Source organism: Bos indicus, chromosome 25, assembly GCF_029378745.1.
Source record: "Bos indicus isolate NIAB-ARS_2022 breed Sahiwal x Tharparkar chromosome 25, NIAB-ARS_B.indTharparkar_mat_pri_1.0, whole genome shotgun sequence".
Classification (NCBI taxonomy): Eukaryota; Metazoa; Chordata; class Mammalia; order Artiodactyla; family Bovidae; genus Bos; species Bos indicus.
This window is the reverse complement of record NC_091784.1, coordinates 33,671,160-33,696,360: the sequence shown is the minus strand read 5'-3', so window position 1 is coordinate 33,696,360 and position 25,201 is coordinate 33,671,160. Positions and strand designations below refer to the sequence as shown.

The 25,201-nt window shown below is 52.5% G+C and overlaps 1 protein-coding gene across 2 annotated transcripts in view; it reads right to left on the bottom strand.

Annotated features, from left to right (window-relative positions):
* Window positions 1-25,201, bottom strand: part of CASTOR2 (cytosolic arginine sensor for mTORC1 subunit 2) — a 54,521-nt gene that overhangs the window by 28,659 nt on the left and 661 nt on the right. The gene's annotated exons all lie outside the window — the stretch shown is intronic.

Below are 25,201 nucleotides of genomic sequence, written 5' to 3'. Positions count from 1 at the left end.
GATGGCTTCCTCCCTCACGCCCTCCTGTCCTTGGGCCTTCTGGCAAGACCCTACATGGTTGCCCAGGGGGCCTCGGCCTAGACCCGGGTATTGAGCACAGGGTCTTCCAACGTCGACCCTCCTTTCGCTTCCTGCAGTGTCCTCTCTTCCAAGCCTCCCCAGTGCTCTTCTCACATTACCCCCTCCCTGCAATTCTCTCCCTCGCAGGCTCCTGGTCACTGCGACCCAGGCTTTCTCCCCAAGCGTCAGACACCCACTTCTCTGATGCCGGCTGGACTCGTCTCAGACTCATTTTTTACATCCAACTGCTTAGAGAGGAAGTGCTGGTGCCCATTTCATAGATAAGGAAACCGAGGACAGCAACCCAGCAGGCAACCGAGGCCACCTCCTGTGCCCTCATCCCAATGGGACAAAACAGAATCGAGTACCATTCGCTTGACTCTAAAAACCCACTGCTGGACGTTCCCTGGTGGTCCAGTGGTTAGGACTCTGGGCTTTCATTGCCAAGGGACAGAGTTCAATCCCTGATCAGGGAAGTAAGATCCTACAAGCTGCGAGGCATGGCCAAAACCAAGCAATCAAACACCCCTGCTGCTCCCCCCTGGGCGTGGCCAACAGCTGACCACCAGGACAGAGTCAAGGACAGGGGACTGCACCGAGCCTGGGGCTGAAGGCTGAGTCATCTCAGAGAACATTCTCCTTTCAATGGCTGTGGCCGCCTGTTATGGGCAGTCGGCTGACACTCGATCTGTTTACTCTTGGATTCCTAGCCCAGCAGAGTGAGGCCCTCACGGGGGCCTCTCTGGGGCATCCTGGGCAAGGAGCCCCAGCCAGTCAGAGCCTCGCGGACCTTAAGCCAGGAGGGGGAGGGCCACTTCCAGGTAAACTTGTTCAGCAGACCCACCCTGAGACTTTAGATTTATGAACCCGATAAAATTAGCAGAGGGAAGAGATTTGCAAGGGTTGGTTTAATTTGGTAGAATCGCTTACCACAGATTCCCATTAAAACCACAACACGCGGGACAAAGGGGGGATCTTCCTGGAATCACCCAGACACGAAGGCGGAGCACGGGGAAGCAGAGAATCAGGCGGGGGGCCACTGTGCTGCCTCTGGGTAACGGAATCCCGGAGACCCCGCTGCTGCTTGCTTACCCCTGGGGAGGGGGAGCTCACTCCTTTGTGCGGCCGGGAGAGCTTATTTCTAGAAAGCTCTATCCGTGGGGCCTCCTTAGTAACTGACACCCAAATAGTCTTAATTCTGCCCTCCAGGGACCCAGGGAGATTTATTTCAGCTGGGAAAACGGCAGGAAAGGAGCCCAGGAGGACTACCACCTCTTCTCACAGTGGGAACAGGGCTTACGGGCAAAGATGTTACATAAACCTCAGCTGTTTGCTTAAAGCAGGGGTCCCCAACCTCCGGGATCTAAAGCTTGATGACCTGAGGTGGAGCTGATGTAATCATAAGAGAAATAAGGTACACGATAAATGTCATGGACTTGAATCATCCCGAGACCACCACCCACCCCTACCTGTTCCCGGCAGCACTAGTGGTGAAGAACCCGCCTGCCATGTAGGAGATGTAAGAGACATGGGTTCGATCCCCGGGCTGAGAAGATCCCCTGGAGGAGGGCATGGCCACCCACTCTAGTATGCTTGCCTGGAGAACCCCCATGGCCAGAGGAGCCTGGAGGGTTACAGTCCATGCGGTTGCAAAGAGTTGGACACAACCGAAGGGACTTAGCATACACACCCCCACCCAGCCCCGGTCTGTGGAAAAACTCTCTTCCACGAAACTGGTCCCTGGTGCCAAGCAGGTTGGGGACCACTGGCTTAAAGCATGGATTCTCAACCTTGGCTGAACACTGAACTCACCTGGTGAGCCCTAAACTGAGGGAGCCTGCGGAGGATGTACAGCTGATCGGAAAGCCAGAGAGGCAGGAGGCCAGCGTCCCTTGCCAGATGCCTGAAACTTCCTGGCCAGGAGAGGCTGCCGGCAAGCTGCCTAGCCAGGGGCTTGAGCACAGCACATCCGCCACCACGTTCTGGGGGGGACCACCCTGGGCGGATGACCACCTGCAGGCACTGTCCACTTACTGAGCCTCTGCTCTGCAGGCCCCTCTAGGAAGCTGTGGGGGTGGCACTCCTGGCCTCCCCGAGACAAGGCTGAGCACGCCTGTGAGACGCCGTGGAGGACACTGCCCCCTAAATCAGAGGTGCCACTGCTCCCCAGAATGTCAGCGCCCAGGGCTGTGGGTTTAAGCTGGTCCCGACAATACCCACTCACTGCAATGCCAGCAGGGAGGTGACGGACGGGGACGGCTTCTTGGTTTGCCTGGGACAGTCCCAGCCTGGGCACCAACAACGCCTCAGAAACGGGCAGAATCATGCAGAGGCGACAGAAGTCGGGTGCGAGTGGGCAGGAGATGGGAGTGGTGACCGGAGGTGGGTAGTGGGAAAACTTCCGGGAGCCCGGGAACGTTCTCTAGGGGTTTCTGCCTGGGAGCTAGGTCTCCAGGTGTGGTCACCTTGTAGGAATTCACGGAACCTCATTTATAAAATCTGTGCATGTCCCACCTGGGCTGCTACTTCACTAAAGTAGAAGCGAAGTCCTGGGGCAGGGTGGGGAGTGGGAGATAAAGGCTAATGGGTCAAGTTCATGCCTTTCTTCCTGTTTAACCTGAGTCTTCTTTGCATCCCAACTGAGCAGACATGCTCAGTGGTTTGCTTGGAGGTGGCTATGAGGCTCATGTGCCAGAGTAGACCTCAAGGGTCCTCCAAACAAGGGTGTGAAGGGGCAGAGGTGGTGAGGAGGTGACCTGAAGATGGATGAAGAGAAAGGATTCTACAATGTTCCATGGTGACATCCCTCTTGCTGTGCCAGGGCTGAGCAGCAGCTACTGAACAGCCCTCATTGATTTAGACAAGAAATGCTTTAAAAAAAAAAAAATTATTTGGCTGTGTTGGGTCTTAGCTGTGGCACTTGGGCTCTTTGTTGCATCATGGAGGGTCTTTCGTTGCAGTGCGGGGGCTCAGCAGTTGTGGCTCCCCGTCTGAGCTGCTCAGCAGCTTGCGGGATCTTAGTTCCTTGGGATTGAGCCCGGGTCTCCTGCATTGCAAGGTGGATTCTTAACCACTGGACTACCAGGGAAGTACCTGAGAAATGCTTTTAATGACATCAACTTGGGTTTTGATCATAATTTTTTACAGGTTTTATATATGTATACATCCTTTTTCTGAACTGTGGCATAATTTACCAAAATGCTATGTGCAGACTTTAGGTGTATGGTTAGATGAATTTTCACAAATGTATACTCCCTTTTAACCAACACCCCAATCAAGATACTGAACATTTTGGGAGGGACAAAAATTGGGAGATTGGGACTGACATATACACACTCAGTTAAGTCAGTGTTAAGTGTTAGTCGCTTAGTCATGTCCAACTCTTTGTGACTTCATGAACTACATACAGCCTGACAAGCTCCCCTGTCCATGGAATTCTCCAGGCAAGAAACTGGAGAATTTTCCTTCTTTCCACTTCCTTCTCCAGGGGATCTTCCCAACCCAGGGATCAAACCCAGGTCTCTTGCATTGCAGGCAGGTTTTTTCCCATCTGAGCCACCAGGGAAGCCCTGACATATACACACTACTATATATAGAATGGATAATTAATAGGAACCTGCTGTATAGCATAAGAAACTCTAATTAATACTATGTAACGGCATATATGGGGAAAACATCTAAAAAAAAAGTGGATATATGTATAACTGATTCACTTTGCTATATATCTGAAGCTAACAACACTGTAAATCAACTATACCCCAATTAAAAAAAAAAAAGATACTGAACATCCTCTTCACTGCAGAAAGCCTTCTGTCCCTTGCCTGTGGGTCCCTACGACCACCCAGAGGCAACCCGTGCTCCAGTTTCTACCATCATAGACTATTTAGTGGTTCATGCGCTTCACAGCCGTGAAATTGTATGGTGTGTACTATTTTGTGTCTGGCTTCTTTGGTTCAGTGTATTGTTTTTGAGATTCATCTGTTTTTTATCATTTGTGGCAGCTTTGATTGCTGAGTATATATGTTTATATTTATTTATATTGTATTATATTTTCATCTATTCTTTCTCTTGTTGATGACATTTGGTTGTTTTCAGCTTTGGGTTATTATGAAGGAAGCTGCTATAAACATCCTTATTAAAAAAAGATTTCCTGGCTGGCTTCCTCTGCCCCAAGTTCCCATAATTCCACAAAAGCAGCTCGAGTTTGCCCGAAGAACTCCTCCGCAGACCTCAGCCCACCCAGGGGCACCTGAGCCCTGGCCTCTCCGCGGGGTGGGTCCTGCGGCAGGGCAGTCACACCTGCTGAGATGAGGAAGGACCCCACTGATGTGCAGCTAGGGAAAAACAAGCACGTTTGATTGTGGGAAAGGAGGTGAAACAAGGATTTTAAAAGGGAGCAGCTGTGTGGACTTCTTTTGGACAGGGAGCCCGGGAAGGGCTCAGGGAAGAAGAGATCCATGCAGGACAAGCAGCAGACACGGGGGGGCCCCAGAAGAAAGACCCCCTGACTCTCGGAAGAGAAATACCCTACAGGGTTGTGGTCCAACCATCTGTAGCCGTGGAAATGTCCAGTATCATCCACATGATGTAATACATCGCTGAGTGGGAAAAAAGCAAGCCCCAGAAGATAACACACAGCCCAATACCCTTGCCAGCTATATATCCAGGACAAAACTGTTTGTAAAAGTCAAGGGAAAGATAAGCGTGGATGGACTGCAGTTACCATCGATGTCACGGTCGCAGTGCGGGGGATATTCTTATTCAAACAATCAACAGGTGAAACGTGGAAGCTAGTATCAATAAGTAAGTCACAGGACAAGGATGGTGAGTAATCACACTCTGTGCACCTGAGGTCTATTAAAAAAATAAAAAAGAAGGCTTTGAAATGTTTGAGGGTGTATGTCTTATTTATACAGAGAGCGGTTCCCGCATCTTGCTGGCAGTCTCGCTGTTCCATCTTTGCACCTGCCTCTCTGTACCTGCTCGAGTCCCATCTTCTCTTAGATGGGGGAGCTGGAGTCATGCTCCATTCACTGTGGACCACCAGGGGGGTGGGGGACCCTGGGGAATGCAGGGGGATGCATAGACCCCGAAGTCTATGAGCCTAGCCATATAAGACCTCAGGCCCCGTGTCCCTCCAGCTGGGAGCCAGGGAGGACGGTCAGGAGCCCCAAGACGACACTGCTACTGTCTTTATTGAGTGAGTGGTATCAGCCGAGCCCCTGCCAAGACAGGGAGTCAGACACAGACAGGTTTGTGTTTCTGCAGGGGTCCTAGGGACAAGACACAGGAGGGGGTGGAGCGAGAGGATGGGCGGAGGACCTCAGTGAAGGAAGAGCCGGGAAATGCCTTGAACGGTGGGTTACAGCTCAGAGGTCCGCAAGATACTCGGGGTGAAGAGAACCAGGACTCAGACACGCTTTGCACGCTCCATACCCGAGAACGTTCTTCACTCGCACCAAGAAGCACGTGGCTCCCTCACTCTTTTTGTCCCTAGCACTTTTAGGAAAGAACAGTACAAACATATTTTTCTGTACCCAAGAAACAGGCCAGTAATAGCATGACAACAAATGGGCCTGGTACCTGGTCTCAGTGGAGGGCTGTGTGTGTGGGGGTGGGCAGGGTGGGAGGTACCAGGGTATGAAAGGGACTGGGGCTCCCAGGCGGGGAGGTGGGGGGTGCTCCCTTCCCACCAAAACAGGGGCAGCTGACACTCAGCTTCGATAAACTGCGGGCCCTGGGTTGCAAGATCTTCCAATTTTTCCAGAAAAGCTGGAAATCCAGATTTTGGTGCTCTCTAGATACTTAAATGTTAGTATACTTAAAAAAAAAAAAAAAAAACACCAAGGTGGGCCAAAGAAAACATGTCTGACCTACAGATACCCCATTTTTCCCCCTCCCAGCCCCCTACCTCCCTGCAAAGTTCTCATATGGGATTTAGGAGTTGCAATTAAGCCCCCTAAGCCACCAGCACTGGGACCATCCCGGGCTCGGATTTCATCTCTGGCTCCATAATGTCCGGAACCTCACGGAGGTCCTTAAGAGTGAAGGACTAGAGACTGGCATGAGGTGGGGTCTTGAGTTTACCACTATCTTTTCCCAGGAAAAGCCCCCTCAGCATTCACTTAGCTCAGGGGAGAAAATGTTTAGCATTGACACTTGGCTCTTTTTTAAAATTTTTTATTTTTGGCTGAGCTGAGTTTTCATTGCTTTGCACAGGGTTTCTCCCTAGTTGCGGCGAGTGGGGGCTATTCTTCATTGCGGTGGGAGTGATTTTCATTGCAGTGGCTTCTCTTGTGTGGAGCACCGGCTCTAGAGCGCACAGGCTCAGCTGCCCTGTGGCGTATTTAATTCTCCCAGACCAGGGATCGAACCCGTATACCTGCAGTGGAAGTGCAGATTCTTAATCACGGGACCACCAGGGAAATCTGACACTTGGCTTTCTTAAGACGTCTTTGCCTCTCTCTAAACCCTCCCGTTAACAAGCAGGGCTCTGTTTACTAACTGGACTGGGTGGTCCTTCCAAAGTGCTCGGGCACCTGGCCTGGGGGCCCAGTTATGGCCAAGACATGCCCGCACAGGAAGCCTGGGCTGTCACGCGGTCTTGCACTCCTGGCTGATGGTGACACCAGCTTCCCGGAGTCAGGGCTGGGGCTGAAAATCAACACAGGCAGCCACTGCCGGCTCCTCACTCCCCAGCCTCTCCTGGAGGATGCAGCGCTTTGTTTTCTGGGTTTGTACCTGTCATTACCTCTCTGAGCTCCCCGGAGCAGCTTAATGACCATCCAGGAGTCCTGCCCCACAGTGAGGAGGGCAGGCCTCTAGGGCCCTCCATGGACTCTGGGCCAAACACTTCACTTTTATTAAAATTCTCACTTGACTGGGGTCAATATCCCTGGGGCCATGTCCAATTTGCCAAAGTCACGGAGACAGAGAAAAGTAAGGGAGACTGCGGTGTTAGAAGACGAGAGAGAAAGTCTTTAGAGCATCCACCTGCCAATGGAGGAGACACAAGAGATGTGGGTTCGATCCCTGGGTCAGGAAGATCCCCTGGAGGAGGAAACGGCAACCCACTCCAGTATTTTTGCCTAGAAAATTCCAAGGACAGAGGACCCTGGCAGGCTGCAGTCCATGGAGTTGCAGAGTTGGACGTGACTGAGCATATACACACACAACTGGAGCGTAACCTAAAAGTGCATTCCGGGCAAACTGGCCAAATCAGCGTCATCACCCCGTTTTGCGGATGAAGAAACTGAGGCTTGGAAGGTCAACACCCCACCAAGGGCCGTGAGCTAATATGTTGCCTGTGACTGGTAAGGGGGTACACCCGGGCCTCTGTGGTACCAGCATCCTCTACTCACACAGGAGTGGGGGTTCTCAGGGGAAGGAGTCTTTGGTAACAGTAAGGAGGCTCCTCAGAACCCTCTGGGGGCAACAGGGGTCAGTGGCTGCCTCCCTACCGCCCTGGGGAGAGAAAGTGCCTTTCTGGGGTGTGCAGCATTTTACTGCTGGGACAGCTATGAAGCCCTGGGGAGGGCACTACTCAGACTCAGCTGCTCCCAGAGCCTGGAGCCTCCCCATCAGCTAAACCTGGCAGGAAGGTGGGAAAGCCTGGTGTGCTGGGACCCAGGACAGTTTCTGACATTCAACACTGGTGGAGGTGAGAGAGCTCGGGAATCTGGGAGGGGGCAGCCCCTGGAGGTGGGGACTCAGCTTCGAGGGCTGGGGATGGCCGAGAGTGGGTCTGGCTACCTGGGCCTGGCAGATGGGTGCCTTCACCTGCACGTGGAGGGGCCAGAGCGGGAGCTGGCCACACAGATGGGCAGATACACCGCTATGAGAGCAAACAAAAGCAGGGCTTTAACTCTGATGGCCCAATAACAGGCTGGGGGTGCTCTGGAGGTGAAAGGCTTAAGACCTGTCTCAGCCCACTGGGGGCCTGTGCGCTGGCTGGGCGAAAAGATAAAATGCTGATGAAGGACCCCAAACAAGAAGACAAGCAAATGCCCCAGGGCCTGTATGTACCTGCATAATCACACACCCCCAGGATGGAAGGGGACACACGAGGGTCCTTCACCCGCCAGGCTGATGCACACTGGGTGGTGAGGCGGTGGGAAGCAGGCTGGGGACACCCAGATGGATGGATGAGCTGCTTTGGGCAAGCACCACCCAAAGACTTTTCCAACACGTGTGCTCTGACCCCGGACTCTGCTTCTATGCATCTGCCTGCAAGCATATTTCCACACGTGCAAAATTAAGGCCTGTGCCCCGAGTTATGAGTTACAGCATTAATTGTAAATAATGACAAAAAAGATTGGGAAGAAATGTCCACCAGTGAGAGCCAGTTTAAAGATATGATGGCCACCTGGTCCTCAGGCAACTATGCGATGGTTAAAAGTGTGAAGGTTGCTCAGTCACGTCTGACCCTTTGTGACCCCATGGACTGTAGCCCACCAGGCTCCTCTGTCCATGGAATTCTCCAGGCCAGAATACTGGAGTGGGTAGCCGTTCCCTTCTAGAGGAGATCTTCCCAACCCAGGGATCGAACCCAGGTGTCCCACATTGCAGGTGGATTCTTAATACTGTCTGAGCCACCAGGGAAGCCCAAGAATACTGGAGTGAGTGGCCTATTGCTTCTCCAGGGGATCTTCCTGACCCAGGAACTGAATCTCCTGCACTGCAGGCAGATTCTTTACCAGAGGAACTACCAGGGAAGCCCCAGTGGTTAAAAGGAGGGATGCAAATTATTGCTAAGACGAATTTCAGCTGAAAAATCCACAATGCAGAACAGGAACAGTGAGCATGGTTTAATACCAACTTATGTTTAAAAAAAAAAAAAAAGAGGGAAATACCAACTTATATTTAAAAAAAAAAAGAGGGAAAATATTGCATATGCATATTTGCATATATATACATACACGTATATATACACACAGACAGACATAGAAAATATCACCAAGATCCACCAATCTCCTTGTGGGGGTGGGAACTGGGTAGCTGAAGAATAAGGGTGGGAGGGAGCTTTTACTGGGTACTTTTGTGTACCTTTGGAATTCTAATAAATTATGAATTTATTATCTATCCAAAAAAAAAAAAAACAGGCAAGGAGGCAGCGGCGCTGGGCTGGACTGTCCAGGCAGGGGAGCCAGGTAAGAGTGGGGTGCCAGAGGGGGACCCTGAGAAGGTGTGGGAAGGAGGGCACAGTGGCTAAGGGCGTGGTGTCAGAAGCCAGACTGCTGGGGGTCAAAGCCCAGGCCTGCTGTTGACCTGTGTGGTGACCTTCCTGCCCAGGGCTGGGGCACGGCCCAGATACAGCTTGATGTCAGGAGGACCGATGAGAATCTCCTGCCCACCTGCAACCCTCTACTTGGTACGGGTGCTGACCCTGAGCACCTAAGGGGCCAGGTGACATGTCATCTTAAAGCAGACCCTGGGGCTCTGCCTTCTTTCCATGGAGGGCTCCCTGCAGAAGTTGCTGGAAGCTGCTGGGTCACCACCCTCCAGTAGTAAGCCTGAGCCCTTTGCGGGTGGGCAAACAAAGGATGGGGGAGGTATCTCAGGGTCTCCAGCCTCCATGTGAGGACAAACAGCAACCCAAACCTTCCTGAGATCTTCTGCTCACCTTCCAAACCCCCTCTTAGAAACCAGAGCACTAGGCCAGTTAGAGTGGCCCAAACCACATTCTGTAAGTGCGGGGTTGGGAGGGGAGGGACGGGGGGTACTGAGCATCTCCAGACCATCTGGGGACACGGGGAAGTGACGGAGAGTGGCATACCGCACATCTCGCTTATCCATTCATCAGTCAATGGGTACTGGGTTGCTTCCATGTTTTTGCTATTGTGAGTAACGCTGTGAATGTGAGACCCTGCTTCCAACCTTCCCAGTATACATGCAGGAGTGGCACTTCATTAGCCTGCATGCATGTGAGCTCAGTTGTGTCTGACTCTGCAACCCCATGGACTACAACTTGCCAGGCGCCTCTGTTCATGGCAAGAATACTGGAGTGGGTTGCCATTTCCTCCTCCAGCCTTCTTTGGCCCAGTGACCAGATCCTGATGGAGGAGGCTGGACGGAGCCTGCCCTCCCCTCGTAACAGGGCCACCCTCTCCAGCCCCCGGGGTTGCTCCAGCTCACTGTGGGCCACACCAGCCAGGCCTCTGGGCTTCCTGCACATGCTGTTCCTCCTTCTTGGAAGTCCCTTCCCTACCTTGGTGTTTCAAGCCTGGCTCAAATGCCCCTTCTCCTGGAAGCTCGCTCCGACCCCTCTGGACTCCACTGTATTTCTTCCCTGCACCTCGAACTCCCGAGCCTGGAGGACTTTTCCTCTCACTAGACTAGCATCGTCAAGAGCCTGGAGAGAGCTGTCTCCCCCACCGCGCTGTGCGTAGTGAGTCCAGGGTCGGGGTTCAAGTCCTCAAAGGGCCAGCATGTGGCACAGAATGGGTATCACGGGGGACTTCCCTGGTGGTCCAGTGGCTAAGACTCTGTGCTCCCAATGCAGAGGGGCCCAGGTTCCATCCCAGGTCAGGGAACTAGATCCCACAGGCTGCATCTAAGAGTTCCCACGCAGCAGCTAAAGATCCCATGTGCCACAACTAAGACTCAGTGCAGCCAAATAATAAATATTTTAAAAAGAAAAAAAAAAAAAAGAACTAGTGGAGATGAATGAACCCCCGAGGGCCAAGAATCCAGGCCAGGGGTCAGGAAACCCCAGACAGCAAGAATGAACTGTCTCTCTACTCTCGGCCTCTGCCTTCCGCGGCCACCCTCCCATGGGCCTGATTCCCCCTGGGGTGACAGATGACAGATAAGCCCTGGGAGACTGGAGGCACAAGCTTCCCGGGACCTCACACTCGCCTAGCTGCTCCCTCGGGGCCTGTTCCTGCCCTTGGAAGGAGAAGGGACAAGGCTGCAGAGGAAACCTGACCTCACAGGACAGAGGTGTGTGCACCGGGTCAAGACAGGGGTGATGATGCAAGAACCTTCATTCTTGGGGAGGATGCAGAGGTCCAGGCTTTTGAGAACAACCGCTCCTTGGGGCATTAACCCAGGGCAATCTTGCAATGGTTTGGTTTTTCATGGGGCATTTTAGCATCACAGCTGGTGTCCAAATGAGGCCGGCAGTACAGGTGGGCACTGAGGGGTCTTATGATCGCCAGTGTCTCCAGTCCCGCAACCCTCCTTGCACTCAGACGCAGGGCTGGGCACCCACCTAAGCACCTGACCTGCTGCTACTGCTGCTAAGTCACTTCAGTTGTGTCCAACTCTGTGCGACCCCATAGACAGCAGCCCACCAGGCTCCCCCGTCCCTGGGATTCTCCAGGCAAGAACACTGGAGTGGGTTGCCATTTCCTTCTCCAATGCATGAAAGTGAAAGTGAAGTCGCTCAGTCGTGTCTGACCCTCAGCGACCCCATGGACTGCAGCCTTCCAGGCTCCTCCATCCATGGTATTCTCCAGGCAAGAGGACTGGAGTGGGGTGCCAGTGCCTTCTCTGACCTGACCTGCTGGATCTCATTTAATCCTTGAACGGCCCTCGGACAGGGTGTGATCGCTTTCTGCGTTTTTTTCAGTGGAAGTTGACAACTCAAGGCAGTTAAAACCAGGCTGATCTGGACTGAGAAGCAGAGGGAGGAAAAGGGCTGGAGGGAAGCTGAGGGGCCATCACTCTGAGTAGGCCTACTCTGAAGAGCACTTAGAAAAGAGCAGATAAAAAAAGAAATGTGGGGACTTCCCTGGTGGTCCAGTGGTTAGGACTCGGAGCTTCCAATGCAGGAAGGGTGCATCCCTGCTCGGAGAACTAAGATCCCACATGCAACGTGGTTTGGCCAATACATAAATAAAATTAAAAAGAGAGAGAAAAAAAAAATGCGGTTTCATTGCTCCAAGCATGTACTCCATCCACCTGGGCTACCTGCTGGGGTCCTCAGAGACCTGGCTCCAGGAGACAATGTGGACCAACCATCCCACAAGGACTCTCAGTTCAGGGGGCTCCAGCCCGAGTGGGTGCAAATGAGTTCCACCAGGTGGTTCATCGTGGGGTGATCCCCAGGCCAGCACTGCACCTCCCTGGGGTCAAGCCCGGGGAAGGGGAGAAATGGATTCCATCTCTGAGAGCCCCTCCCTAGTCTCACCGGGAGGCAGTGAAGGGGGTGGAGTCCAAGGAGACCCTTCTGAACCCTCCCTGCCCCAGACGTCCACCTGCAGGCTCCCAATCCTAACCCTTGCCGAAACAGAGAGACACCACGTGTTCCTTCCCACTTCTACGGCTCATTCTGCAAAGCGGGGGTGACAGCTCTGTCCCCCGTCCTAAGGCTACGTATAAACCCTCCCACAGAAAGCACAGTGTGGGCAAAGTAGAGGTTGTCCTGGGGACAGAGGAGGATCCGGGCATCGGAGGGGAGCGGGGAGCAGGAACGAAGCAGCAAAGGAGAGAAGGCGGGGCAGGGCCTCTGCTCAGGACCTGGACTTCATCCCAGCGCATCTCACAGTCCCAAGATGGGATTAGATTTCTGTGCAAATCAAAGCTGCCCTCCTGTTGGGAAAGAGCCTGGAGGGGACGATGAGGGTCAAGGGGTCTGGTGAGGGAGGCAAGGGAGGCGGAATGGTTAGAGAAAGGGCCTGCACAAGGGCTCGATAGAGACAGATGGACATGGGGATGCAGAGGAGGGTAGGAGAAGGTCTGGGCAGATGAGGAGGACCACTTGGGACAGGCCAAGGATGGGCAGGGAGTCTAAGCATCAGTCAGGCAGCTCCGGGTGCAGCAAACAGGTCCCAGGACCTGGCTGGGAGCGGACCTCAGTACTCTTGGTTCTGACAAGCTGCTCTTACAGAGGGCCCCCTGCCTAACCCCAAAGGTTCTCAGGTCTGTATGCCTGCAGACTCCTACTCTGCTGCGAGCAAAAAGTCCCTTGTCAAAAAAAAAAAAAATCAGAATTAGACATTCCATCCTGCACCCACCAGCTCAGCCCTTCCAATGATTCCAAAGCTGAACAGACCATCAGCGCTGTGGGAACCAAGGCCACCCCTGAGGCATGCAGCCCAGTGAAGGGCACTTCGGTCCTCAAAATAATATCCCGTGAATTCATACGAATAACCAGCTCACTGTGGGTAGGATGCCTAAGCCGTTGATATAAAGTTCCCTACTTAATCCTCAGTGCAACGCAAAGGGCCCCATATACTGATGACCATTTTAAAGATGCAGAAACTGAGCCTCCTTTGAGGCTCTCAAGAATCTGCCCAAGGTCACAGAGCTGGCGAGTGGCGGCGGTGGTGGTGGTTTAGTCTCTAAGTCGTGCCTGGCTCTTTGCAAGCCCATGGGCCGTAGCCCACAAGGCTCCTCTGTCCATGGGATTTCCCAGGCGAGAAAACTGGAGTGGGTTGCCATTTCTTACTCCAGGGGATTTTCCCAACCCAGGGATCAAACCCACGCCTCCTGCATTGGCAGGTAGATTCTTTACCACTGAGCCACCAGGGAAGCCCTGGTAAGAGGTGGACTTTGAATTAAATACACGTTTTCTTAACTCTTCCACGTATGCACATGCCCTGAGAAATGGGCCTTAGCACAGGCCTGAACCCCCGTCTGCTAGGTGTCCGCCGCGTGACTGGGGGTGAGTAATAGGCTGCTGTCTCCCCTGTGGGCTGGGGAGGGAAAAGGATGGAAACCCTACCACGGCCTGGCACGTAGTAGGCGCTCAAGAAAGATCTCTGAGGCTAAGCTTTGCTTGTTCTAAATCCACTCTATCAGTCACCGCCTCAGTGACTTTTGAACTCCTTTGAACTCCGAAGGAAAAAGACTGAACTTGGAGAACACCTTTCCACCCCCTGCCTTTTCTGCCCAAGAAAGGGAATGAATGCATCGTGAGGTGGGGAGAGGCTGGCACTGAGGGTGGGGAGGAAAGTCCAGGGGAGCGCCCAGGAGGTCCGCCTTGGAGGGAAATGAACCCTACCTTCAGAGAATGCACCTTGTTCCTGTCCAGGGTCCCCGCCGGTGCAGGAGGAGAAGCCTGACCGGATCGCCTCTCCCTCCCCACCTCCCGGGACTGTTCAGCTCCCGGCAGCTTCAGCTTAGGTCAAATGGCCACAGCCTAGGCTGGGTCGGCTGGGGAGCCTGCCTTCCCCTGACCCTTCCCCAGGGCCCCTAGGTATGGCCACCCCAGCGCCCCCCGAGCCTCTTGGAGCCCACCACTTCAGCAACCACCCATTCCAGACAGGTGAGACATGGAAGGTATCTGGCAGTGGTCTCCAAAGAGCCCAAGAGCCACGGGAACCTCCATATGACACATCCTTAGAGATGCGCCCACTTAGGTGACACCAACTTCTGGTGAGCTTCGTCCCAGGAGGACCATGGGCGGAGCCTGCTGTGGCCAGGTGCTTTATCTGGGTTATTCTTGCCCCATAATCCTGTTCGTGCACAGAGAACCTGAGTCCAGGCTGGGGTCATCTGACCGGAAGGGGACTCCAGGCTCCTACCCAGGCAAAACTAATATGGTGGTTTACAAACATGGGCTCTGCAGCCAGAGGCCCTGGGTTCAAAGCCCTACTTCTCAGGTATTTTAAACAGTGCAGCCACCCTGAAAAACAGCCTGGCGGGTCTTAAAAATGTTAAACACAAGAGTTACTGCTTGACGCGCCATTCCCACTCTAAGGATCTACCCAAGAGAGATGCAGACACATATTCACACCAACATCTACACACAGACGTTCACCGCGGCAATCTTCATAATAACAAAAATGGGGAAACCATCCAAATATACATCAATGGATGAATGAACAAGATGTGGTCCATCCATACGATGGAATATTGTTCTGCAGTAAAAAGGAACGGTGAATTGACATACAGGCTACAACACAGATGAACCTTAAAAATACGACTGATACTCAGTGAAAGAAGCCAGATACAAAGAACCACATACCGTATGATGATCCCGTTGGTATGAAACGTCCAGAGAAGACAAATCCCTAGACACAGGAAGTGGATTAGTCCTGCCAGGGGCTGGGGATGTCTGCTTAAGGGGTACGGTTTCTTTTGGGGCGACAATGGATGAGTTCTGGGATTAAGACGGTGGCAACAGTTGAACAACTCTGAATACACGAGCCGCTTGTCGTGTTGCTGTTTAGTCGCTAAGTCACCTCCGTCTCTTTTGCGAACCCGTGGACTGGAGCCTGCCAGGCTCCTCTGTCCATGGGATTTCCCAGGCAGGAAAACTGGAGTGGGTTGCCACTTCCTTCTCCAGGGGGGATCTTCCTGACCCAGGGATTGACCCTTCTACACTGGCAGGCAGAGTCTTTACCAATGGACCATCAGGAAAGCCCACCCAAGAAGCTACTGTGTTGTAAACTTAAAGAGGGTGAGTTGTATGGTATTTTATGTGAATTTTATCTCAATAAAGCTATTTAAAAAAAAACTGCTCTTCACTAGTTGCTTTTGTGATCTTGGGCAAGGCATGAACCCTCCGTGCCTCAATTTCCCCATCTGTAAAATGGGGCCAGTAACTGTACCTACGTGCTAAGGGTTGTTGTGAGGATTGAGTGAGTTCATGCATGACGTGCTCTAAGCAGCTGTCTCGCTGGGTGCCAGCACTTCCCCTCGGTCTGACTCTGCCGCCCACGCTGCCCTGGCACACCGCCATCTGCTCACCCACCACACTGCCCTTTGATTCTGCACACTCACCTCGCTATCTCTCCCACCCAGTGCCCAAATTTTCGTAAAACATACATCCTATCAAATTTATCACCTTGATCATTTTAAAGCTGACTTTTCAGTAGTTAAGTGCGTTCATATTGTTGTGTAACCGATCTCCAGAACTCTTCATCCTGCAAAACTGAAACTCTATACCCGCTGAATAACAACTCCCCACTCACCCGCCCTCACCAGCCTCTGGCAACCACCACTCGACTTTCTGTCTCTACGAATTTGACTTCTCTGGGTACTTCATGCAAGTAGAATCACACGGTGTTTGTCTTTCGGAGAATGCCTTATTTCACTTGGCACAATGTCCTTAAGGCTCATCCATGTTGTAGCATGTGTCACGATTCCTTTTTAAGTCTGGGTGATATTTTATTATCTGTAGAGACCACATTTTGCTTATCCGTGCATCTGTTGATGAGCACTTAGGTGGCTCCCACCTTTTGGCTATTATGAATAATGCTGCCATGAATATGGGTGGGCAAGAAAACCCCAAGCTTTTAAGGCCAGGCCTTAGAGGTGTGAGTGTGTCCATTATAAGGAAAGGACTATAAGTCCACTATATGTGTGCTGGCTTCCCTGGTGGCTCAGTGGTGAAGAATCCGCCTGCAATGCAGGGGATGTAAGAGACACAGGTTCAATCCCTGGGTTGGGAAGATCCCCTGGAGTAGGAAATGGCAACCCACTCCAGTATTCTTGCCTGGAAAATTCCATGGAATTGTGCAGGGCAGGCTACAGTCCATGGGGTCACAAAGAGGATGTTACCTTTAAGGCAAGGAATAAGGTTTTGGGGGACTGGCAGCTGGGGGAGATGTTCATGGTGGTTAAGAAGCAGCACCGGGTCTTGGACAACCAGCGCAGGTGGGACGAGGCTGGTTCATTCAGGGCTAGTTCCTCAGATCAGAGGTCTGTTACAAGAAAATCCTTTGCCAACACGTGCAAGCTCAGGGCTTTGCAACAGAAGATGATTCAGTGCGCTGAAGCTCTGGTCCTGAGGCCTGGACCGCACCTGGGGCCAGCACAGGGGGAGATAAGCCCTCCCCCCATGGCCTGAGGCACAGGTGATTCTAGAAAGTCACTCACCCAGCCCCAGGCGGCTTTGAGAGCTGTCTGGCCAGATGAAAGCCAGCTAGGGTGATCACACATTCTGGTTTGCCCTGTTGTCTGGGGTAATTATTTTTAGTGCTCCTTGTTATTCTCAGAAGTGTCCCCATTTAGATGATAAATTACATAGTCACTCTATCAGTTACCCACTGCATGACAAATTGCCTGAAAACCTAGTCACTTGAGACAACAAACTGGTGTAGCTTTCACAGTTTCTACGGGCTAGGCAGGTGTGTCTGGCTCAAATAGGTACTTCTGGCTGAGGGTCTCTTATGAGGTCACAGCCTACGTGCAGGCTGGGGCTGTGGTCACCAGAAGGCCTGCCTGGGGGCAGGAGGATTTAAGGTCAAAGTGACTCCCAGGCTGGCAGCTGCTGGGAGGTCTCAGCACCACTCCACTATGGGCCTCTCTGCAGGGATGCTTGAGCATCCTGACAACATGGCAGCTGGATTCCCACAGTGCAAGTGGAAGGCAGAGGCAGAGCAAAGCCATGCCAGGCAGAAGCTACCATTTTGATGCCTCAGAAGCATCACAGGATCACTTCTGGCCCTTCTGCTCATTAGAAGAAAGTCACTAATCCAGACCCTACACGTACAGGTAAGGGAGCTTTAGCTAGCTTTTCAAGGGAACATTGTCAAAGAATCTGGGATATTTAAAAACTACCACAGTTACTCTAAAACTAGGGCATATGAGGTGGAGACAGGGAGCAAAGCCAGAGAGGACATAAGAAGTCAGATCAAAGAATATTTGCAATGCCAGATAAGGAGCATGAACCAGGATCTGGGGACAAGGTGAGAAGGGACTGTTTTGAGCAAGGCACAGATAAAATCAGGGATTCACAGTGAATCATGACATCCACCCCAGCACCAGCCTCTGGTGGGGTCACAGGGCTCCACTCAGCCCCCGCAATAGCAGCCATCACCTCCTTCTGGGTCTTTGGGCCTGTCACCCTCTGTCTTTGGCAGAGGACACACCTTTTCTTTCCACTGGACCGGAGCTCCTTTTGTGCCTCCCACAGGGCCCTGCGCACAGCAAGTGCACACTGCAGGGTTTCTGCATGAGCAAAACAGATCAATTTACACCAGTCTCAAGCTGTGGTCACACGGCCACAAGTCCTGGCCTGCACCCACCTTTCTCTTTCCAGCCTCCAGGCTTTGGTTCTTCCTGCCCAGAGGGCTCTGGCTGTGCCAACCATCTGCACTGCCCTGGGGGCAGATGGGACTGGTGGGAAAGTGGTTTGGATAATTTAGGGGGGATATGAGCAGGAAGAGGTGTGGACCTCACTAAGCAGGTGGATGTAGGGCAGGCCAAGGATAACTTTGTACTTCCCATACCTTGGGCTTTGGAGCTGGTGCTGAGCCTGTGTCTTTCTCTGGGGCAGCGACAGGCCATGGATACTCCAGACAGGCGTGAGGATTGGCTCTGTGCTCCCCCACTCTCTCCATCTGTGTCCACCCACTCCTGCTCACAGCCCAGCCTGTTTTCCTTCGTCCCCAGCACCTCCACCTCCTGACATCTCCCCATTCCATTCAGACTCAGCTCACACGTCCATCTCTTCTAGGAAGCTTTAACTGCTTGTAGCTTGGGATGCTACAGGCTTCCCAGGTGGCTCGGTGGTAAAGAATCCGCCTGCCAATGCAGGAGACACAGGAAGATTCCCCTGGGGAAAGAAATGGCAACCCACTCCAGTATTCTTGCCTGGAGAATCCCATGGACAGAGGAGCCTGGTGGGCTACAGTCCATGGGGTCGCAAAGAATCAGACACGAGTTAGCAACTGAACGACAACTGTGATGCTACAGCATTTTGGCTGTCACACTCAGAGACCCTGAACGCCTGGTGTCCTCAGCGAGGTTCCTGGAGGGCAGTGACAGACTCTCCACCTTCTATAGCAGAGTGTGACTGTATGTGCATTGTTTTGTCGCTAAGTCGTGTCCAGCTCTTTGTGACCCCATGGACTGCAGCATGCCAGGCTTCCCTGTCCCTCACTATATCCCGGAGTTTGCCCAAGTTCATGTCCATTGAATCAGTGATGCCATCCAGCCATCTTATCCTCTGTCAGCCTCTTCTCCTCCTGCCTTGAATCTTTCCCAGCACCAGGGTCTTTTCTAACGAGTCAGTTCTTTGCATCAGGTGGCCAAAGTATTGGAGCTTCAGCTGCAGCATCAGTCCTTCCAATGAATATTCAGGACTGATTTCCTTTAGGATGGACTGGTTGGATCTCCGTGCAGTCCAAGGGACTCTCAAGAGTCTTCTCCAACACCACAGTTTGAAAGCATCAATTCTTCGGCGCTCTGCCTTCTTTCTGGTTCAACTCTCACATCTGTACGTGACTAGTGGAAAAGACCATAGCTTTGACTAGACGGACCTTTGTCAGCAAGGTCATGTCTTTGCTTTTTAATACACTGTCCAGGTTTGTCATAGCTGAAGGCTCCTTAACGCACACACATAGCTTTGTGTGTGCGTTAAGGAGCCTTAACAAGTCCCCTAACCCTGGGCTTTTCAAACTCTGCCTCCACAGACTCTCAACGGCTAGCTTAAAGAGCATTTTCTCAGTTAACACTGGGGTCCGCAGTGGACCCCAGGCTCTATGTGAAGTGCTTGTCACGGTTTGTCTAAGTCCCCACAACAACCTAGGCGGGGGGCATGAACACTATTCTGATTTAGAAACGGCGCGCACAGAGAGGTCAAACATCGCGCCCCAGGTCACACCGCCAGGATGCAGGGGTGCTGAGATTCCACCCGAGGCGCCAGGCCCCAGGCCCTCACTCCCCTGCTCATCTGTCTTTCCCTAAAGTGATCAAACAGTGGCCTCAGCCCAACACCCTCGGAAACAGTGGACTGTTTGCAATTTTGAGCTTTTCTCCTGTAAATGCCTCTTAAGTCTTCAGTGCTCACGATGGCTCACTGGCAAGATTTCCCAGAGGCAGCACCGTGGATGAATGATTGCGGGCCAAACCAAACCTGAGACTTAACAGACAGCAGATCCGGCCCAGGCGGGCAGTGTGGGTTTCTGTGAGCACGGGCTTACTGCGTTATCACTTAGGTGCTTTTTCTTGCCAATCAAAAGAGATGGACTTTCTAGATACGAGCATCTCATGGGCAAAAAGAGGATGCTGCAGCTTCCTGTGCCCCCACCCCCAACTTGCATTTCAGGATAATGATCTTGCCCCTGCCCCAGCTTCATTGTCATGGCCTCTCAGTGACACCTCTGCTCAGCGGCCCCCAGGAGGGGGTATGTCCAAACCAGTGTGATTTTAGACCTGGCTGAGAAGTCTCAGGATAGGTTCCACAACCAGATTGTTGTTCAGTCGCTCAGTCATGCCTGACTCTTTGTGACCCTTTGGACTGCAGCTCACCAAGCCTCCGTCCTTCACCGTCTCCTGGAGTTTGCTCAAACTCATATGAGTCAGGTCGGTGATGCCATCCAAGATTTTCTGGGTTCAAATCCCAGTTCTACCACTTGGGTGTGTCCCTGGGCACTCAAGGTTCTCAGTCTCCTCACCTGAAAAGTGGGGACAATCCTGCTTCAACTTTTGAGGGTTGTGTGAGAATTAAATGAACTAACAGATATAGTGCCTGAAGTGTACTAAGTGCTTTATAAGCATCGGCTATTATTGTTGTCGTCGTTTTCATCATACACTTATTGATTATTGCCAGTTTTGCCTTCTGTGGTTGCAGAGAGCAAATGGGGGTCCCCGAGGAGCTCCATCTCCAGATGGCCCCAAGACTCTAGCCAGGTGTCCCCAGCTGCCATGGTGCATCCTGATTGGCTTGTGATGGTCTCATTTCCTGTGCCTGTGATTGGTGGAGATATACTTATGTGCCTGGTTCTGACCAATGAGATGAGGAAGTCTGTGTATGAGGGGAATGTGATCCCAGAAAGGTTTTCTCATAGACTTCTCAAGGCAACAGCCTTTTCTGTCCCCAGGATCCTCGCCACTCCTTCCCATGACTGGCCATATTGCCTGGAGGTGCCCCAGCCATTCCACAGAGCCAAAGAGAAAGACTGGGCCCTTGATGACATCAAGCCTTTAAGTTACCAGCCCTCAAACAGCGCAATTCATGACTTCATGGCACAAAGTTCATACTTCTTATTGTTTGCGCCAGCTTATTTGCAGCCCAAAGGATCCCAACTATATTCCATGGTTGGTCACATTATATCTTCTTGGGATTAAGCCCACCATACCAGAGGAAGGATTTGAGCTCAGCTGTGCGTCAAGGAAGACTTCCTAGCGGAGGTGAGGCTAATACGGGGTCTAAAAGAACAAGTAAGGGGACAAAGCTGGTAGGGCAAAGAGCAGCATTCCAGGCTGAGAAAGAAAGGCCTGAGGCTAGAGACACCACAGGGTGTGTGTATCCATGCAAATAATCTGTGTGGCTGGGAGCCATATGAGATGAGACTGGAATGGTGTGGTGGGCTTTCCAGTGGGCCCTCAGCCAGGCCACAGAACCTCAGGCTATCACAAGGCTGAAGGAAAGCTCTCTGGTCAGCCATGATTTGGCTCACCTCAGGTCTCCCCCTCCAGCCCTGGGCCTAGAATAAATGTACTCAGCCTGCCTTCTGCCCCCTTTTCCAGCCACACTCAGGTGCTGCCCTGACAGTCAGGGCAGGGGCACTGGGCCTTGTTTCTCCAGGTGTGATTCAGTCTGCCGAGCCTCTTCCAGCCCTTAAGGCTCTCAGAAAAGACTCCGGCTGGAATCTGGGTCACTCTGCACGAGCCGGACATCCATCAAGTAAGCAGTTACTAAGTGCCTACAAAGCAGAGTGCTAAGCACAGCGGAGAAAGGACCTGGTTCAAATCCCAATTCTGTTTCTTCTGTGACCTTGAGCAGGCTGCTTTACTTCTCCAAACCCGGTGTCTTCACCGCTTAGGAACACACGGTACAAACAACAGTGCTAAGTCGCTTTAGTTGTGTCCGACTCTTTGCGACCCCATGAACTGTAGCCCATCAGGCTCCTCTGTTCATGGGGATTCTCCAGGTAAGGATACTGGAGTGGGTTGCTGTGCCCTCCTTGAGGGGATCTTCCCAACCTAGGGATCAAACCCACGTCTCTCACATCTCCTACACTGGCAAGCGTAGTTCTGGTTTCTCTGGTACTGGCAGGGGGGTGGGAGAGAAGAAAAAGATAAAAAGATGCACAAAAAACTTCCTGAAAGTAAGGTTTATAAACTAGGTGGTGGGAGAGTAAGACAAGCAAACGATATGCTCCTATGGACAAAACTTGAGAGGTGATGGTTACAGTGAGGAAGTAGGACATCTGGATGGGGGGTGATGAGGGACAAGCATTCCTAGCGGAAGATTAGGCAGGGTGGAAGGCATGTTCCTAAAGCTTTAGGACAGTATGCTGCAAATATATGGGCTGGATAAAACTGTTGAATATAGGTGTCACTGAACCTGTAATAGCAGATTTCTGAACTTGAGCCAGAAAGACGCTGATTCAAATTCAGGCTCTACACTGACAGTGTAACCTTGAATGAGTCACTTAACATCTGAGCCTCAGACTCCTTCCTTGCAAAGCAGGTGTAAAACCTAATTCAGAGAGTCGTGTGCTCAGTCGCTCAGTTGTGTCTGACTCTTTGCGATGCCATGGACTGCAGCCCACCAGGCTCCTCTCTCCCTGGGACTATCTGGGCAAAAATACTGGAGGGGGTTGCCATTTCCTCCTCCAGGGGATCTTTCCAAACCAAGGATTGAAACCACCCTGCACTGGGAGGTGGATTCTTTACCCCTGAGCCACCTGGGAAGCCCCAGTTCGAAGAGCTGTACTGTGGTATATGCAGGATCCTGAACCAGGATCTGGCTAATTCCCACTTTAATGCCCTAAGATGCAGTGCCACCTCCTTCAGGAAGTCCTCCAGGCTCTCTCAGGTCATCCCCCAGATCCAGCTGCTAGGCCCTAGACACTCCCCTCTCTGCTGTGATGGCCTCTTCTTTCTCTCTCACCAGGCTTGGGGCTTTGAAGAGGAAGAGGCAGGGATCTCAGCATCTCTTGAACCCAGCTGCACCCCCACAGGGAGTGGGCATCTATTGATGCCACATCCCTCCCAAGCCTCCACCCAGGTAGACATGAGCGGGAGGAAGTGACTAAGTCTGCTGGGGGTGGAGGGAAGCGGGGTTCAGGAAAGTTTTGGGCGATAACACTAGATCTTGAGGGTTCAACAGGAATTTACTGGTGGGAGGAGGGGGTTTCAGGCAGAGAAAGAGAGACAGAAAAAGAGGGAACTAAAGCAGGGAGGTGTGAGTGGAAGTAAATTGTGGGTCACACAGTTGTGCCAGAAAATGTCTAACTCAAGATGAGAATTCTGGATTCAGATCCCAAAGGGTCTCAAATGCCACGCCAAGGGTTTGCCCCTTCAGGGAGTGACCGAAAACTTGTTAACAGGCAACACAGTGACAAATATGACAAGGCTCTGGGCCACCACTTGGGGGCAGATACTGATGGATGAATCAAAAAAGGACCAAAAGTTCTACCTGGATGACTGACTGTTGAAAATTGCTCCAATAACACATCCACACCCTGCTCCCCCTTCTACGTGCAGAAAAGCCAATTTCCACAATCATTCCACGCTACACCCACAGCAGCTCTGTGAAACCTACAGGGCCGGGCCGTGCTATCTTCATTACAGATGGACAAAGTGAGAATCAGAGAAGGAGATGGACCTTGCCACGGTCACAGGGGCAATGAAGGGGCTCGTCACAACCTGAAGTCAGCAACCTGGCCCTGCCTGGGAGGCAGGCCTCTGGCCATTGGACAAATGTGCTCAGCACCTTCTAGAGCCAGATCCTGGAGACAGGGAGATGACCTTTGACCTCTGAGTCATCTTGAGACTGGACTGATCACCTGGGCTTCTTGCAGGAGAGGGAGAAGCGGGACCTACTGATCGGTGGGGTTTCTCTGGTCCAGACAGGTCAGCAGGGGCTCACCCCCAGGACAGGCCTATCTATGAGACCTCCAAACTGGACCCTGGGGTGGGGGCCAATCCCCCACAAATGGAATGGGACAGAGGGAGTGGCCCTTGGCTGCCTTTCTAAGAAGCCCCCAAATGCCCCCTCCTGCCAGCACCCAGGCCCCCGCACAGCAGCAGCCTGAGTCATCATCCTGGTCTTTTGAATGGTAGCCGAGAAATCAGCCAGGGGGGCTGCCTGGGGCTGACGGCCAAGGGTTGGAAAAACAAGGCCTCTCTCTCTTAGCTCCAGCCTTGGAATTTCAAGACAGGCTGGGGGTGGGGAGCAGACGGCAGGTAGGTGCAGGAGGGGTGGGTATCAAGAGTGGGAGGAGGCTGGGGTGGGGGGCCAGAAGGTGGGAGGAGAGGTTCAGAATCTGAGCTGGTGGCTTTTGTTTTCAAATGACCTGTTTAATAATTACCTTTGCAATCAAAGGAGCCAGGGCCCAGGGAAGGTGAGCATTCAACCCTCCATACCCCACCAGGCAGCCGGGCAGCCAGAGAAGAAAGTAAACAAGATGCCACTGGCTCTCTGCTCCGTCTCGCAAACAATGGCGGGACTGAGCTGCCGGCTCACACACACACATCAAAGTGAGATTTCCAGGCAAGAACTTTAACAGGCAGATAAGAGGCTCGGATTGAATTTTCCCCCCACATCCCGGGAGCTCCCCGTGAGCTTGCGTCCAAGGGGGTAGCCTAGGGGCTCCCGTCATTTTAAGTTAACCTTGATCTGTAATTTATTCATTCATTTTGCAGAGAAGAAGAACTACCTCCGTCTCAACCCCCGAAAAGCCTAGCCAGCAACAACTTCATCCCTTTAAACAGTCACAATGGTGGACAAACAAGGGATTTAAGTTACAGCGGCTAGCTAGCACTCACACTCCGGCTCCTTAAAAAAACATCATCCTAATCCAAGCCCGACCGGGGCTCACAAAGTCAGACCCTGACCGGCAGTGGGAAAAATCCAACTTGGGTTTTTTTTTTTTTTCAACCTCCCAAGGCCTTCAACTATTTTTCCCCCTGCAGCATCCAAGCCCAGCCTCAAGGCAGAGCCGTAAACACGCCCGCTCCTCCCCCTTCCACGGTTCGGCAAAACAGCCCCCCCGCCCGCCGCCGTCCCCCACCTTCCCGGACCCCAAGAGAAAGAACCACAGCGACCCTCACCCGCAGGCCCCCTCCCCTCTCCTCCCCTCCCCCAGCCTCCGGCGCCGTCCGCAATCGTCGCAGGCACCTTGAGATAAACACCCACTAATGATTTTATGATTTTTCTGCTCTGGGTAGCCGCGCTCAGCAGAATCCCTTCCCCCGCCCTGACGACGGGGGCCGGCCCAACGGAGGGATTGGGGGATGGGGCGGGGGGGGGGCTTAGTTTTTTTTTTTTTTTTTAACACCGCCGCGAGTC